We start from the raw sequence: 19,292 nt of genomic DNA on the forward strand, positions 1-19,292 counted from the left end.
GGTATAAAATGTACCATAGATGCTACTTATCACATGACAAACTGGCAAAAACTTATAAAAAGACTGATAGTAGTTGCTGGAAATATGGTGAAACCCCTGTCACATTCTACCATTGTTGATGGGGCTGCAAATTAGCTAAAGATTATTGAAAAATGATAAGCCAAACAATTAGTAAAATAATAGGACAAAAAGTTGAAATGAAGCCTAATTTTTTCTTATTAGAAATAATGGATAGACAAATTGAGAAAAATATGGGAAAATATTGTTTTACTTATTGATAACTACAAGAATTACCTTTGTACAAAACTGGAAGAAGAAAGCTATCCCAGCGAAGGAAAATTGGATGTGGAAATTATTTGAGGTTATTGAATTAGATAAACAAACACAATTACTAAGAGACAAAACTTTGGAAAAAATTTAAAAGGAATAGGAATTGATAGTTAGATTTATGAAAGAGCAATGGGGAGACACAGCTGTTATAAGTCTGATGTGACAATAATGAAGGATGAGTAGAAATGGATGGATAGAATGATAAAGGAATGAGTAAGGTTGCATAATATTGGGGATGTAGAAAATTGTAGAAAATAATAGATGCATTTATATGTATATAAAGTAATTATAAAGGATTAAAGGTTGAAACGGAGAGTTAGATAGCTAAGACAAATAAAATGTAGCAATAATGTCACAGAGACAAAGAACTAGGAAAGGACAAAGCATAAAAAGTAAATAGACAAGTTGGTGACGAAGAAGTTAAATGACGATGTAAATGCGAGCGTACATACACTCATCTGGGAGGTAAAGCTCTTTTACATTTTGTAGCATTGGGTGTTTTTGTTTGTTTGTTTGTTTGTTTTAGAATAGGGAAGAATAGGTAAAGAATGGAAATTGTAAATAGAGGTTTTGAAGGTAAAGTATATGGTGGAAGGTATATGTAGAAGAGGATAGGAATAGACAATAAGAAAGAGAGATTATAACAAGGTAATAATAAAAAGAAGGTAGATAAGAACAAGGATAAGAGAAGATAAAGAATGGATTAGAAAGTATGTAGAGGAGATAGTTGCAGAAGGCATAGAAGAAGGTAAAGTGACAGTAGGAGAAGTGGAGATGAAGTAAGCTAAGATTATAGGTTTGTTATATGTTGTAATATGTTGATATTTTTGGGAGGGATGTTTTCCTGTCCATCAGCTTGTTGTGAATAGGAAATAGAGTGGTTTAGGCTGCATGGTGTTGTATGATGAAGGAAACAATATACCTCAGCAAAAACAAAACATAAATAGGACAGAATGGAGTCCAGTGACTCAGACATTCATCCAGGGTCTCAGGCCTGTCTTCAGTTATCCTAGACTTCATTCTGCCATTCTCTGGCCTATAGCTATTGCTGGGCAAAGCTTGCATTTGGGGTATTAGCTGAAATTCTGCCCTTCATTATCTTTTCTAGTTGATGCCTTTAATTCATACACTCCCCCTGTTCTCTTTTCAGTCTCTTTTCTCACTTAGGCTGCATCCACACTGCAGAAATAATCCAGGTTGACACTATCTTAACTGCCATGACTCCATGCTATAGAATTCTGGGAATTGTAATTTTGTAATACATTTAGCCTTCTCTGTCAGAGAGCTCTGATGCCAAACAAATGACAGTCCCCAGAATTCCACAGCATGGAGCCATGGGAGTTAAAGCAATGTCAACCTGGATTATTTCTGCAGTGTGGTTGTAGCCTCATATCTTCTACTGTCCGTCAGATTGTATACAAACCAATAATCTGAGAAGCCATTTACACAAGCTGTGCCTTTGTTGACTATTATGCATAAACATCCTTTGGATCATTAAGTCCAAATGGGAACAATGGAATTGAAATGAGAACCTCCAGTGCCTCAGCCTTTCCCCATCCTGGCTCATATCCTGCCTGATAGGTTGGTCTGCAACTCTCATCACAGGCAAGTATGATGGGACTTGTAATCCAACACAGCCAAAAGGTCCTAGATCAGGAAAGACTGGTCTCTTTCATTCATTTTATAAGAAATATTAGGAAATGATATGCTTAATGAACACTGGAAGTATCTGTAAAAAAAAACCAAAAAACCAAAAACCCTGCAATATTACAGGCACAGTCCAACTCCAATAAACTACTGTTCATTCTATCTGATTTCAGTGTGAATGATTAAGTTAGTGCTTAACATAGACTTAGACATGTTCAGTGGTAACAAGATTGTTCCCTACATTTTTACTCTCTGGAAAATTTATTTTAAAATTTACAGAACTCTTATAAAGCACTTTTTTTTCTTAGCTAAGAGGTTCTGTCCTGCTGGAGTCTACAGAAACAGCTATATACACTTTATGGTAAGGTTTAAGTAAATATTAGTGAAATAGAGAGAGTGTGGTCTGCCTTTTATTGCCAATTACAGATTTATAATGTTAGCCGGCAAAGGGGATATTCTAGTCAAAGTAGCATTCCTCAGCATCATTCAAAGTCTCACTGTTCAAATGAGAAGGCATTTGTTATACAAGAGAGCCCATAAGATCTGGACATCCTGAGGGACATGAAATGTATCCACAGTAGCGGATGTCCAGAATTTGTGAAAGCAGAGAGGCATAAAATATATATATAGGTTTTAGTTAATAGTGGGAAGTCTGCCGTGTACATAGAAGTTATGGGAGGTCCAGATAAGAGTGGTCTTATTATATATGTTTATTTTATAACAAAAGAATCTCTAGCCAGCACACTGAGGTACATTAGTAGCTTTACTGCTGGCTTGTTTCCTTTTTCTGTATTCAGTCCTCAAGGAATACACTGATAGGTTGGAAGAGGGAATCGTATTTGTGGACAAAAGCAAAACATCAGTCTTAGGGTCAGCTAGGATGTCAGCTGTGGCTGTGAATGTTGGTTGAACATACTGAAAGCAAGCTGCTGATTTTCCACTCCTCACATTCCAGGAAAACGGCTTTTTTGGCAGAGGCTTCTTACAGAGGTTTCAATTTATGGGAAAGAGGCTTGCCTCAAAGAGGTTTGTTTTTCTTATTTGACCAAAGTTTGATGTTTTCTGCCATTAGATCTTTTTCACTTTCAAAAGAGTATAAAGAGGTTCATTTCCACCCAGATAATTTTCAGGCCTTTAGACCTTCTATGAAAGGGACTTCTGGTGGAAAATCTGCTTCATAAAGAAAGTTTTATTTTAAAAAATAATAATAATCACACAGCAGAATCCTTTGCATATTTGCTCAGATGTAAGTTCCAAGCAACTTCCTTCAAAATATCAGTGGACTGATAAAATTTGGCAGATTATTCAAATGTACCAAGTTATTCAGCAAGTGTCACGAGCAGGAAATCCCACCTTTTAAAAAGATATAATTCATTCATTCATTTGATTACTTGGCTATATAAAATTATATATTCCTATAATGCCTTATGGAGCAGATAGGGGTCATCTGTCAGTTTGGGAAGTTAACAATTACAAAAGACAAAATGTAATTACAATAAATCCTTCCCATCCACAGGGGGTCAGTTCTTCATGGATGGGGGGAAAACTTTATGGGGGAAAGTGGATGGTTGCACCCCATATTATTCAATGAGTGGCAGCATGTGTATGTCTGCATCAGCACATCCATGTGCATGTACCATCATAGAATAATATGCAGTGTGGTAAACTGTAGATGCTCAGATTTGAGGATCACTACCCCAGAGATGGTGGCTGACCCTCTGCACTATTCATTAGAATCAATAAAATGGCAACAACTTCTTTTTTTTATTAACTACAGATCAGCAGAAAAACTAGGTCTTAAGTGTCCACTTAAAAGCAATCCACGAGGGAGCCAGAATTCAGAGACATATAGCTGTGTTAATCTGGCATATCAGTATGCAAAAGGATCTCACAGCACCTTTGAAACTAACTATGTGAAAGAGGTCCTAGCATGAGCTAGGTCTATGAACTTTCACGAACCTGATCTATGTAGACCAAGTCTATAAAAGCTCATGCTACAACTTCTTTCATACAGTTAGTCCCTAAGGATCAGCAAGACCCCTCTGCATAGTGAGAGAGCCAGATGAAGAGAACCACCTCCCTGCATGTTTTCGCCACTAATTTGACAGGTTTTACAGACAATCACATAAGCACAGCTGCCATAGACTGTCATGTGTCCAGGCCAAATGATATAATCATAATCATTCCTTCATATAACCCAGTCCCTAGCCATTTAGCACTTCAACAATAACTACCAACTCTGAACTGAGCCCAAAAATGCACTGACAAACAAAATAGCCAGCCAGTACAGAATCAGTTTATGTGATCCAATTGCCTGACATACCTCCTTCTCTTAAGCAGCTAAGCAGCTGTTCTCTGTACTAGCAAAAGATTCTATCTGTCTTTAAAAAGAGACCCACAAAGAATCCATTACTGTAGTCCCCTGGAAATGTAAACAGAATAATTGTCATCTCTACACAAGGGTTTAGGTAGCAAATCAGCTAAAAGGAAGTGTGTGGTGTCAATAGACCTCCATAGTCACTAATGCCACCACACACCTCCAAGATAGTGTCTTGTCTAGAAGAATGTCCAAGCTTTGTCCTTTAGGGGTAAAACAACCCCATCCAAGACTGGTTGCATATCTCCTTCCAAATCAACAGGCTTTCCTACTCACAAAACCCTGGTGTTATCTGAATTAAGATTAGGGATAGAATCATAGAATCATAGAATAATAGAGTTGGAAGAGACCGCAAGGGGATGGCTGCCTTCATTACCCATTCCAAAACTTCCTCAGGATACCTGTTCAAGATTTCCAAAGTTTGTCTAGGATTTGATGGTAGACATGAGAGGTAAAATAACATGTAATCTATTCATTAATGACACTTCAGGGTTGTTCCCAATACGGTTTAAATCGGATCTCGATCAGGTTTAAACCACCATGGTTCCCACTTAATTTGAATCTGCCCTGGTTCCCACTGACGGTGGCTTTCCCGGCCATACCTCCATCTAGGGATGTAAAGAATATTCTCCAAAATTCGAAAATCCCACCTTTTAAAAAGATATAATTCATTCATTCAAATTAGTAGAAATATGTCTAATTCGAAAATTCATTCATTCAAATTAGTAGAAATATGTCTAATTCGAAAATTTCGAAAGCATTTTATAGAGAAGAAATTCTGATCACTTCTCGATCATGAGTAAGAATTTTGATTTTTAATCATTTCCAAATGAAGTGAAGAGACGAAACTTCCAACTGACAATTGGATGGTCAGGATTTGGGTATTTTGCGTAAGAAAAGCTACCATTCATCCTGGGTTTTACCAGAGGCTATTTCCTTTGTTAGGGTGATTCCCCCCCCCAACTTTGCTCACTCACAGCTTTGCTTTGAAAAACAAAAGAGGACAAAAGGGGAGGCCTTCTGCCTTTTATGCCATGCTCTGCCATTCAAATTCTCACAGAAGAGAAGAAGGGTGAAATCTTAGCATTGGATCATCTCATCCAACCCCATTTTTGGATACATCACATTCTCTTATTCATGGATATTTTGAACTCTCCTTGCCATATATATATATATATATATATATATATGCAAAATAAAAGTAGGTTTGCCTTAGCATCACCTTGGGAGAGCTGGAGAGAGAGGTTTGTCATGCCCTGCCTCTGAGGCTGAGAGAATGTGCACTCTCCTTTCCAATTATTATTATTATTATTATTATTATTATTATTATTATTATTATTATTGCATGACCTTAGCATCATCATGGGAGAGGTGCAGAGAGAGAGGGCAGGGAAATGCCTAACAATTTGTAAGCTGCTCTGATAGGCTTTTGGCTGAAGAGCTGGGCATAAACTATTATTATTATTATTATTATTATTATTATTATTATTATTATTATTATTATTATTAGAGTGCTAATCCCAGCTCAGCCACGTAAATCCCTGGGTAAGTCATATTGTCTCAGCCTCAGGGACATTCTTAACCATCCTTGCCCAAAAGCAAACCAATCATAGAATGAATGAATGAATGAATAAATAAATAAATAAATAAATAAATTGTAACTCTTTATGCCAAGAAAACCCTTGGTTTGTCCCATCTTCCAGTGCCATCCTGATGTTGAACAGGGGTCAGACTACATATCCTCTAGGATCCCATGTATTCCTATGTATTACTTCATAGCAGAAGGGGGCAGACGGGATGGTCCTTGAGGGTCCCCTCAACTCTAGCATTTCTTGTTGGGGCTTCAATCACAGTTTATTTGTTGAGACTGGGCTTTTTTTCCCCTTTTGTGTGTGTGCCTTCAGGTATTTTTAAGCATAGGAATGTTCTTTAAACATCTGCCAAACTTCCTTTTGACATGGTAATTGAGTTTGAAATGCAAAGTAATTAGCGTAATTATTCGACTTGTCTTTTATTGTCATTCGAGAAATCTGTGAAAAATATTTCGCTAGCTGCTGAAAGGGAGAGAAGAAATCACCTTTTGAAAGGGCAACTTGTGGAACGAATATTTTTTAAAAAAATTCTCATCAAGTTCTCAATGAACGAGAAGAAAAACATGGGTTTCTCAAATCACTACCTCCATGCTCTGTCCTCAGTCCTCCTGCCCAGGCCTCTCCTCCACCCCTGGTATGGCCAGGAGGACGGAGGGAGACATGGCGGGGAAGCTGCGGCTGTCACTTCCTGCACCAATTCTTGAAACTGGAGCATACATAGTGGGAACCACGCTGTTTGCTGAACCAGTTTCAGGATTTGGTGCAGGAAGCAAATCAAGAAGTAAGTGGGAATGAGGCCTTCATCTCAAACCTCTGGATTACTTCTTCCAGTGACTTCGTGTAGCTGCTATGGGATATAACAGACCTCCCACAGTATTAGCTTCAGAGTCTAAGGCCCTGGCCTTCCAAAAGGTTTGGATCCTCCATATCATTGTATATCACCTCAGCTTGTCAACCCACAAGTTTATTGACCCACATGGTAGCCAATGGCCCATAACATCTTGTAATTACATCCAATCCAAATGCCGCTGACAGCTCCAGGAGACCAAATATGATCTCATTCCTCTTCCATTCCCACTCCGAGCATAAGTCCATTCAGCAGATCAAACAGTGTTCTTTCTGTCTCCAGTCTAGGCCAGAAACCTGAAAGTGTCAGTGCCTCTTCCTTGTAGTCACTACCATTACCTGGCTCTGGCTGAATCGTCTTGGGGGCAAAGGAGAAGCAGCTGAGCATGGCTGTGTGTGAAACAGTATGTGTAAAATTAAACTTTATAGCTAGTGGATCTTGTGAAATGTGATAAAAACAAAGAAGGCACAGCTTCAAACCTGCCTGTTCCTGAACTATGTAAGGAAGAACAAGTAAACCCCAAATGGGGAAAGTACCCAAAATTCTTGTTCAGCCTCTCAATACACATTACCTTCTAACTATTAAGATACACTAGAAGAGAAATCTGTTTTGGTGTCAGATATAAAACCACTTAGATTATTTGCAAACTGCTTTTTGCCCTCTATGATTTTTTTTCTTACCAAGCTATACATTTTAAGCATTTGGGAGAATAAGAGTTTAAGTACAGGATGTAACAGAAATGAATATTTATGAAGTGAGTTTATGAAGTACAAGAAGCTCTCCCAGGTGACAAACTGAGTGGCAGCTTTCTGGACTTCCCCACTGCTGGTTTGTAAATTTTGTATTTGGCAAAGGTGCTGAAACATCTGCAGAAATCATGAGATTCTTATGTGCTGAGTACAGAGTAATGAAGCCTGTACTTAATCAGACACCATTATCTCTTCCATCTCCTCCTCCCTGTCGTGCAGTTGTCCTTGCAGCCAATGAAATGATAGTGCTTCTTTGAGAAGAAATATTGGTGCGTTACAGACCATCCAAAACAGGCGGTCTTGCGCTGCTGCCGGTTGCTGCGTCCAGGAACTGCAGCAGCCAAACCGCGCAGTTCCCGGGCGCAGCAAGAAAGAAGCGCCAAAATGGCGCTTCTTTCTGTGCCCTGGAAGTGGCACCGCAAGACACGAGGCGTGCACTCACGGCATCACTTCCGTCACACGACGTCCGGAAGCTATGCGTCCGCGATGTCAAAATGGCGGCCCCCCTCTGTATAGGGCACCGCCATTTTGACGCACTCATTACGCGTGAGGGGCAAAGCGTGTCAGGAAGCACCGCACCTCGTGCGTAACGACGACGCCTCATTGGCCCATCTGTAACGCGCCCTAGATAACCATGTAAGAAGAAGGTGTCACTTATTGAGTCTTGATTTATAGTGAGATTCATCCACAATAAGCAGCATATGGACTATTCCGGGCACAGTACAAGGTGTTGGTTATTACCTTTAAAGCTCTATATGGCTTGGGCCCAAATTACTTGAGGGAACGCCTCTCCCTATATAATCCGCCCTGCACTCTTAGAACATCCAGGAAGAATCTACTAGAAACACAAACGACTAGATTAACTACGACTTCCCAAAGAACTTTTACCGCCACTGCCTCTAAATTATGGAATGGCCTGCCAGAAGAGATCTGTCTCATTACCACCTTGGACGCTTTTAAGAAGGCAGTCAAGATAGAGCTGTTCCGGTGGGCCTATGCATTCAACCCTGTTTAAGACCCTGTTTAGTTTTTAATGATGATTCTGTGTAATTCCACTGTTATAAAACTAATTTATCATAGTACAGAGTTTTAATTGATATTATTATCGTTGAGATGTTCAGGGACGTAGCTAGGATTTTAGGAAGGGGGGTTCAGACTAAGTGCTACTATTATAATGGGGCTTGGGTGTGGCGGCGCAGCAGCACACACCATTCATTTTTCTAATGGAAGGGGGGGCCCGGACCCCAAGAACCCCCCCCCTTGGCTACGTCCCTGAGATGATGTACTCAGGTATTGGATATTAATATTGTATTTTGTATGATTTTATCAGGTTGTAACCCCATCTTGATCCATAGGGAGAGGCAGAGAAATATAAATAAATAATAATTATTATTATATTATGTTACAGTGCGCCCGCGTCATATGTGGGCACATTATACGCTGCTTTCAGCATACTCTGAAAGCAGTGCTGGAAGGAGCAGCGGTACACGGTGAAAGAAACAGTGGCATGTGTGCGCTGACGCCACCCCACAGCACCACGAGCATGAGCCCCATTACTTGTAATGGGGCTCAAGCATACGCATTATTTCTTTTATGCGCAGGGGGGTTCGTAACAGATCCCCCACATAAAAGAAGGGTGCACTGTATCTACATTTGGACACATTTTCCTAATGTCTGCATTGTTGTATTTATTGTTACATTCACTAATGTGTTCCTGTGTACATTTTTTACAAACATATTCTTTTTTTTAAAAAAAAATCCTGCATGTTTAATGAAGGTACTATGGCTTTTCAAGCATTTTTTTTTTAATCTGAATTGCATCACAAACCTTCTAAAGATATGAAGTTCCAAGACAAGGTGGCTACATTCTTGTTAGCATCATGGACACAATTTATGCACATGGATGTCCTTTTTTTCAACAGGGTACAAGTGAGCCTGTGGGACTACTAAGTGGAGGGGAAAGGAGAAAAGAAGAAGGTAAATGGAAGGAAAAGAAGGAGGGAGGAGGTGATTTCTCATTCCCCTGTGGTCTTCCGGAGACAGAGGGAGAGGAAGGATGACAACAATTGTTAGCACACCCTGCATTCCCCATGTTGTATTTGGGGTCCCCATATTTTCACATTTCGTACCTGGAACTATGTTCTTAAGAGATCCTGATGAACTTTTTGGAACACTAGTGAAGTTCCCAGGAGAAAACCAGTGAAGACCCAAAGCATGTGGATGACCCGAGTAATAAAACAATCAAGGCTAAATGGGTGTACTAATTGTGCCTGCCTTCCCGCAAGACCTCTGCATTTCCTCTTGCACAGAGAGACAAAGCAGGCCTCTTTGCACCAAAGTACAGTACACTTGCCCCTACCACAGATTTTCCATCCATAGATGTAAGCATCAGCAAACAGCAAGCCCCATTTACTTCAACAACCACATCTTAGAACCATGGAATTAAAAGGTAATAGTTGAACACTGGGCATTTGATGCATATTTTTGCAGCTAGGAACAATGCCTACAAAATATATGTGAACAATGCTGTGGTTGCATAGACTTTAGTTAGTTAATTCTTTCATTTATATCCCTCCTGTTCTCTGAGGACTACAAGGGCGATGTTCCTATTCTTTATTCCACTTCAGCTGATTCTGTGAAGTAGGTACGGTGACAAGATGGTGAGCTTGATGGTCTTGATGGGTGTGTCCTTTCCAGCATTTCCAAAGACTGGGAAAATTACCAGTCTTTGGAAGTCCCAGAAGCCCCTCACTAGCCTGGCCAGTGGTTATGACAGTGACCCGGCCACTGGTCATGCTAACTAAAAGGTTATGGGAATTGTAGTCCAAAAAGTACATTTTCTGAGCATTCTAACCACTACTCCATGCTCTTTTAAATTGTTAAAAAGATCGATCATTCAATCTGGGGGATAAAATAATTGGCATATGCCCATAGTAAGAACATTTGGAAAGATTCTTACATCCGCTTTCCCATTTTCATTTTAAATGCTCATGGTAAATTGTCCATTTGACAATTGGGTGTGTCTATAATCATGCTTAAACCAAAACCAGTGCACAAATTTGTATCTATGCAACACAGAGAAAGAAAGTACATTTTTTTTAAAAAAAATAGCAATTTAGTTTTCCAAATGTCATCCATATAGATGAAAAATGCTTTGAAGTTACTTCAAAAAATGAGTTAACTCTTTAAACTGAGGCCATGCTTGGCTACAATAATAAACCTGTAAAACCATGACATATAATTGGTTTAGCAAATATGTTCTTTCTATTAGAGAAAGCATGTGCAAATCCGATTAGCTAATCAGGATATGGGCTTTTTGACAACTGGGCATACGGTTTTCATTCATTTCGGCTGGGTGTTTCCAGCTATTAATGGGTTGCCTTGGTCCTTCAAGTCTACTCAGAGAAAAGAGGCAAACCAAAAGAGATGTAAGTTAATACTAAGTTTTACCTTGAAACATTATAAAAAGTTTACTCATCATTGTACCAAATACTTGTTTCTTGTGTGCACTTGTGCAGTTGGTAATATCTGCATTTGTGTTAGAATTGTGCAGGTGAAAAAAATGGGAGGGAAACCACACATTACATGTGTTTATTGAGCACTTAAATGACAAGAAGGGTATGCACACAAATTAACATCCAGTATCAAAACAAACCACATTAAAACACCTTTTCAGGTTGGATCAGCACCTCCTTCTTTTCCCCTTCATCTTCAGGTAGGTAATGCTCTGTCTCATCATTGTAAATGTCCTTGAAGTAGTTGTGTTTTTGTCCCGTCAGCCTATCTTACACCCTGTGTTCCTTTTTCCTTTTGGGCTGGGGGATTTGTGCAGCTGGAATATTTGTTAAAAGACTAATTGCACCAACACAGCAAGCAGCTTTGAACTGAGGTAGTACTCCTATAGCAGGTCTGGGCAGACTTTAGACAGGTGATATCTACATTGTTTTTCACTAGGGGTCCACCACCTGGAGCAAGATGCAAGATAATGACTGAGGAAGATGGATATAGAACTGAGAAACAAGGTACCTTAGAGCGCATGTCCAGCTGAGAGCTTTGTTTTCAATACCAAGATGAGATTTAAGCATAAATCCTTTGGTACATTCAACCATTCTTCTTTTCTCCTAAACATTTTTTATTTTAGTCTAACTGTTTTTACTGTTTTACACCACTGGGAGTTAGAAATCTTGTTGATCTGCTACGAATGGGGTTGTCAGCTCTCAGGACCTTATCCCTCTCCTCTGGAGCTCAATAACAGTAACAACAGCAACATTTCTTTATAACACCCTTTGCAATAAAGGGCAGTACATCAGAACATATACAATAAAACAAACAACAAACACCACACTGTAAAATGTTAAAATAGTTCAATAATACACTAATATGCTAAAAACAAACCAAATCTTCCTCAGTCACTACCCATATTGGCTGCTTTATGCACACTCAGCAACTTAATCCAGCAAATCGAAGAGGAAGATCTTCAACCCTTTACAAAAGTGGTTCAGATTCTCCTCCAACCAGAGATGCAAGGGAAGGCTGTTCCACAATGTGGGACCAGATCCTGAAATGCTTGCAGCCTTAACAGAGCTGTACATGTTTGTGGAACCGCCAGTAATCCTTGTCTGCCTTGGCCTGAACTGAAAGCCAGTGGAGGGATCTACAAGGGGAAAATACATGTGGGTACTTGGGGAGATTTAAGACAACCCAGAGAGTAGTGCTCTGGATTAAAACCAGAGGAGTAAAAGACTTGGAAGGCAAACTTGCCTATTACAATAGTCCAGGCATCAGATATCCAAGGCCTGGACAAGCAAATGGGCAGTCTCGACAGTCAAAAACCTACAGATCATATGGATGTTCAAAAGATGGAATTTGCATGCCATAGCAGTTGGCCCAATAGAGGGGCATAGGGACAAACAATCATCCAGCAGGACTCCAAAGTTCTTGGCAACTGAGACAGGGGCCAGTGTGTAACCCTGTAAACCAGCCTTTCTCAAATAGTGGGGCGGGCCCCCCCAGGGGGGGCGCGAGGCTCCGTAAAGGGGGGCGCGAGGCTCTGTTATGCAGAGGTGTACTTATAACAATTTTATAGACAAATGATACTATTTACAGTCGCACGGGGGGCGCGAAATGTTTTCTTCTTCCTGGGGGGGCATGACAGAAAATAATTGAGAAGCACTGCTGTAAACACAATGGGAGGGGGAGGAATCTCAGACTGAAAGCACTGCCTTAAAACATGTGTGTGTGTAAATATATATTTCTGCATTTGTCAGAAAGTGGCCAGAATTCTATTACAGACACATTCACACACAAGGGACACGTATATCCTTGTTCTGGTGCTGTGAGAGTTGTTGTCCCCTTTCTTCCTCTGCAGCACCTAAAGCCCCCCTTCTACCACCACCTGGATTTACAATAATGCCCCCGGAACTGGCTTGCTTCATCTGCTACATCCACATAGCCAGATGCAAAATGAAAACATCAGCACTGAGATCTGCCATGCAGTCTCAGTACTGCTGTAATCAATGTATGTCTGGCTGTATGTCTCCCTTTACTCTTCTCTGACCCTGCCTGCTTGCCACAAAGCATAGAATGGTTGTGCAGGGTGGCTTCATGGGCTTTGCAATACATCAAAGTGAAGTATATTAGCCTAGGCTATGTCCACATGTAGACATTTGAACTATGCTCATAGGATGTTAGATTAAGTTCTCCATGTTTTTTATTTGAATGTGCAACTATGGTTTATGTATTCTATATTATTGTTGTTGTTATTTTATTCACTTATATCCCACCTTTCTTCCATTATAATACAATTTAAAAACAATACAAAAGCATTAAAATGTATAAATATAAAATTAAAAAAACAATTAAACAGTTTTAAATGTTAAAACAGCTACTGTATATACTCATGTATAGGACATTTTAGTCAAAACGTTGACCCAAAAAACCTGGGTCAACCTGTCCATGGGTTGATGTAAGTACTGTAGTTTAAACCTTATTTTAAAAGGAACCATATCCTAGTGAAAAAGGAGAGCTTAATTTCTCCTTGGAGCACCTAAAAGAAGCACCGATCCCCTTTACTCTCTCATCCATCAGCCTTCAGAGTGAGCACAAACTGTTATACCTGCTGGAATTTTGTAAGTTCTTTGGCATTGTTTTTCTTGCTTGATCCTTACATCATGTGCCCCTAACTTTTAACCTCAATTTATCCATGGGTCATAATTCCTAATTTTGGCCCCAAAGCCTGCCTTCAACATATACACGAGGTTGACTTATAGTTGAGTATATACGGTATGCTTTAAGACGTAAAATGTGTTAACAATTCTATACAAATCTTAACATCTAAACAGCTTTTAAAGCCCAACCCTTGTAAGTTTGAAAAAGCCTGATAGCACAAAAATGTTTTTATCTGCCATCGAAAGGAGGGCCAGGATGAGGCCTGTATCATGCTTTAAAATGCTTAAAGATACTTTATCATGCTTAAAGAGATTACTAGGGTTGCTCCTTGCAACATCATCCTGGTAACATCACATCTGTCCCCTGCAACATCACAAGGGATTGTCCCTGCACCTCAAGGTGTGGGCCGGAAATCTCAGGGATACTCCTGACCTGACAAGTATAGCTGCAGATTACCCAGAGTTTACCAGTCAATGCTGATCTACCTCCTGTTTGCAAACCACAAAGCTTGTAAACATCAATGACAGCGCAGAAATATTAAGACACTCAATAAACCAGCAAAACAATGTCTTTGGGAAGCCTCCATCCTTCTCTGACCTGGTCCAACATTTTGGCTGTGAGAAATTATGTTCAAGGCAACAGAGCTACTTAGGAACTAACACCAGATTTTTCTTCTATTAAATGTAAAAAAGAAAAATTTCCACTCTTAAAAATTATGCTTTCCATAACCAGGCTAAATGTGACATAATAAATACCCTGGAGAAATCTATGGTTCTGGAAATCCTGACCTGGGAGTAACACACGCTTGCTGGGATTCCTGCCATCCCCTAAGCTAAACTGGAGGAACATTTTGTCCAATTATTCAAAAGAGAGGAGATATAAAGAAATTATAATCTAATAGTAGTGTTGAAAGAAAGAAAACAAGTAAGTACTATAAACAAGGTTGTTTTCAGTTAAAATGGCAAAGTTTGGTGACCTGCCTAGCAACTATGTGTGCATACATGCACATGCACACACATACTGTTTTGTTTTTTCTGCAGACAATTATCTTCTAACCACAAATGAAGGTAGCAGGAACCAGGGTTTTGAAAACTGAGGGGGGGGGGGCTACAATTCCCAGAATCCTGTACACTGCGGCCACTGGCCATAAGAGCTTTATTCCAAAAAGTAACTTATGGCCACTGGCCATAAGAGCTTTATTCCAAAAAGTAACTTTTCCAAGCTCTGTTAGCAATGCTGGGGAAACAAAACATCCACATCATTCCTGAAAGCTTTATTGGTTAGAGTGATCTTGAAGCTATTTCTAGAAATGTATGTCAAAATACCAGGGCTAGCCCTAACATTAGACAGAGTAAAACAGCCACCTCGTTCAGAAGATTTGGGGTATCATGAAAGGACAGAAAATGTTTAAGTCATTTAATTTTTTATTGTTGTTGTAGTATTTTTATGGCCAGGTAGGAAGAAAAATTCTTATGCGTCATATAAAAAATTTGGGCACAATGTCAAAAATGTGGCCTTAGGGTCCAGGAACATGCCAGGGCCAATATAGCTGTTATTCAAGCAGATGCAGAAAAGAAGAAAAGGATATCCATGAGGTATTTCTAGGGGGAAAGGTGAACAGGTTGCACTTGCAGAAAAGAATATTTATTGGAAAGAAATATTCTAGTCTCTTCTTCATTGTGGCAAAGGCAACTCAGTCCAAGTGCACATAAACAGAAGATAGTCTAGTGGAAAACATCTTGCAAACATATGGGCTACACATCTTTGTGGCTACACCACTTAGCTGGCTACATGGTAGTTGTGCTAAACCACTTAAGGTATTTCACTTAATACCTACATATGCAACACTGTTATCTGCCAATGTGCTTTTTTACATTGTCAGGGTGAAATGTGCAATCCATAGTGGCTTTCTGAATCCTATTAATTCAAGAGGTACATCAAAGAAACTGACAAATAGTTATACATCATCCACATCTGTGTAACTGTGGGTGCATCTGCACTGTAGAAATAATGCAGTTTGGCACCACTTTAACTGCCATTACGCCATCCTACTAAATGGGATTTGTAGGGGCTTTACACATGGCCACTATGGGGCAGTGCCTGCCACCCCTTTCCCGGCCAGACCAGGGATGTGGCAACCACATGCCACACCCCCAACCCGGCAGGGCCGCAGTGCAAAAATAAGCCGTAAAGAGTGCCTTCTTTTTGCATCCTGGAAAGGGCGTCCTAGCTGCAGTGGCAGTGTTTTTTTTTTTACTGCTTCTTTGGTGCAGCGCATGTAAGCACTGCACCAAAAATGAGGTGTGACGCTGCCCACCATCTGCTGAGGTGGGCGGTGTGGGAAGCAAAGTCGGGGCAGGTGGCAGGCAGATGCCATGCCCTCACTTTGTCCTGAGGCCGATGTATAATGCCGGTCTCTAGAGGGGCATAGTTTTGTGAGGCACCAGCACTCTTTGGCAGAAAAGGCTAAAGATCTTGTAAAACTAAAAATCCATAGGGTGGTGCTACACTACTAAAAGTGGTGACAGACTGCATTATTTCTACAGTGTAGATGCACCCTGCATGGCTGGAATCCTCTTGGTTCCTCCCAGCTACAATTAGACTCATTCAACACATAGATAAATCCAGTTTGATTCAATGGCTTAACTCTTGTTGAGATTAACTGTAGGATTTAGATTCATGGAATGGTTACTGCTATGGAACTCCATAGCACAACCGTGCATTCAATACAACTGTTTCACAAAGGCCAAAAAAGTACAACTGCAAATTTAAGGGAAGGTTATATGGCTATATGACACTAACAGAGTTCTAGCCATGTTTTGCCCAAGTGTTTTTTATAACCATCATCAGATCAATTTCTGTTCTTCTAATAGGTTTATTAGGCCAATGAAAGTTCTCAGTGCTATCTTTTGTTGCTAGTTTTAGAAACCCAACATTCCTCACCATGCAAAGATATTAGCAATTATGCAGAGGGGAAGGGGAGGGAAAGGGGAAATTAGCAATTATGCTGCCCCTCCTTAGGTTTGAAAGCTAGTGGGGGAGAGATGTAGGACCTTGCCCAAAGGGAAACAGCATATCACTTAATTTATAGTTATTTTTATTTATTTATTGCATTTAAATACCACCTTTCTCTTAGTGTGGAATCCAAGGTAGCACCTTGCACTCCATCCAAAAAGAAACATGCATGCACAGAAGAACTAAGGTAAAACATGCATGCATTTACATGAACTAAGGTGGCTAACAGGATTCCAACCATGGTCTCTCACTAGAACTTTTTTTCAACCAATAATGCCAACAGGACTGATCTTTGGGGCAGAAGTCTGGTTCCACTCAGCAGAATGAGAAATATAGTCTCCAACAGCAGCAGCACTGATTGCCACAAATTAGTAAAATAATACATCATACTATTTTAAGACACATACACCCAGCCCTCGCTGTTATTTTCAGAGCCCTAAACTCACTGTTCACTATCCAGGGCTCTGTAGGAACATACCCTGGATTCATCAGTAACAGGGTCTATGATGTTTGAAAATGACTGAACTCGTGTGCTCAGGGGTGGTCTGATTCTTTAATGCCATGATACAGAACTAATTTCAGATAGTGACATCTGCTATTACATGCCTTACTGGTGATATCTTTTTCTTTCTTTTTTGAAATGTCAGTTAATGTTCTCTGAAGCCAGGTGTTTTTCATTAGAAAGAACAGAAAGATGCCAGGTGAACATTTTTTTAAATATGTTGACAAATGCCAGCTTTTCTTTCCTTTCCTTTTTGTGCAATGTCTGACTGAAATGATTGTAACCTTCTAGGAAAATATGAGAATAATGTGCTTGATGTGGTCAGGATGGAAAGGAAAGCATTGTTACCAATGCTAGAGTCAACCCTTCCATTTAGGCAAATGACCAATAAAGTAAGATAAAGCAAGAACTTAATTTATTCATAGACAAAGGCAGTCATGAAGGAGCTAGATAAGATCCTCAAGTGTAAAGATATATCGTTAAATACCAAGATCAGAATCAGCCAGGCCATGGTACTTCCACTTTCTGTGTGTGGTTGTAAAAGTTGGACAAGTGAAGAAGGGAGACAATTAACACAGATCTCTAAAAACAATAAATAAATGGGTCCAAGAGCAAAACAGGTCTCAACTCTCACTAGAAGCCAAAGTGACTAAACTCAGACTAGAAGCCAAAGAAATAGACATGTTAGTCTGGATCAGTATGCAAAGATATCTTGTATCACCTTTGAGACTAAATGACAGAAAGGAAGAATTTAGTAGCATATGTTTTTGTAGACTTATGTCTATAAAACCTCTTTCTTTTCCTCAGTTAGGGCCAAAACACACAGCCCAGTAAAACCGACTTGTAGCTGGCTTGGGGGTGTGGTGTTTAGACATGCCACACTCCCAAGTCGCCTGGAAGCCGCACCAATGATTACGTGCCAGCCGGCTTATGGGCTACTCAGGGGTGTGACATTTAGATGCCACTCACCCCAGAGCCAGCAAAAAAACAGTTCCAACAGCAAAGGGGCAGCTTTTATCCACCCCAAATAGGAGTGGGGGGTTTCCCGCTCCTATTTGGGGTGGAAGCTGGCCAGATTGGAGCCATGGCATGAGGTTGCCATGACCCCCACACAGCTTTCTTCAGGGTGGCATCAAGCTGCCCCTTTAGGGCCGTCTGTTTAAGCCCTTAATCTCAAAAATGCTGCAAGGCTGTACCTTTGAGGCTATACTTTGGACATATTATGAGACACCATGGCTCACTGGAAAAAACAATAATGCTTGCTAAAGTGGCAGGCAGTAGAAAAAGAGGAAGATTGCACTACAGGTAGATTAATTAAATCAAGGAAGCCATGATCCTGAATTTGCAAGACTTGAGCAGGACAGTTTGTGACCACTGTGGTGTCCACATGAGAGAAAGACCTGGGATTGTTGGGTAGGATCTTCTAAAAGTAGGATGGGCACATACTGTGACCTACAGGTTCAAGCAGCCCCTGGACCCCACTTGAATCCCCCACCAAAACTCCAAAGCCCCAAAACATTTTTTTTAATTATCAGTTCAATTTTCAGGGAATTTTTACTCCCACATCTTGCAAGAAGTGCCTCCTCCATAAAAAAAAAAAAAAAAAACCATGAAAACACACAGAAATAACACATTCATCAAAAGCACCTCAAAACCCCCTGGTATACCCAATACCTCAATTTTCCTCTCTAGTGCCTTTCAAAATGATGGCAGGAAGTGACACAACACTGCCTACTGTCAATTTTTAGAGGGACTGCAGAAGCAAATGGAGGTATTTGGTCTTGCTGTGGGCAATGTTGGTCATGGGGGGGGGGAGTCTTTGGAGAAATTGCCCCCTGACCCTCACATAGTTGTCTACTCCTAACCTATAGACACAACTTGCGAAAAGTTTTGATGGAGAGACTACAGCTCTCAGGACTCCACAACAAGCATGGCTAGGATCTATTGTCCAAAGAAGTGACTTTTCCAGATGGTTAAGAGGTGATATGATAGTCCTGTTTAAGTATTGGAAGGGGTGTCACATTGAACTTTATCGCACAGGGCTCCCAGGGACCCCTCTCAGAAC

Source organism: Sceloporus undulatus, chromosome 1 (genome assembly GCF_019175285.1).
Source record: "Sceloporus undulatus isolate JIND9_A2432 ecotype Alabama chromosome 1, SceUnd_v1.1, whole genome shotgun sequence".
Classification (NCBI taxonomy): domain Eukaryota; kingdom Metazoa; phylum Chordata; class Lepidosauria; order Squamata; family Phrynosomatidae; genus Sceloporus; species Sceloporus undulatus.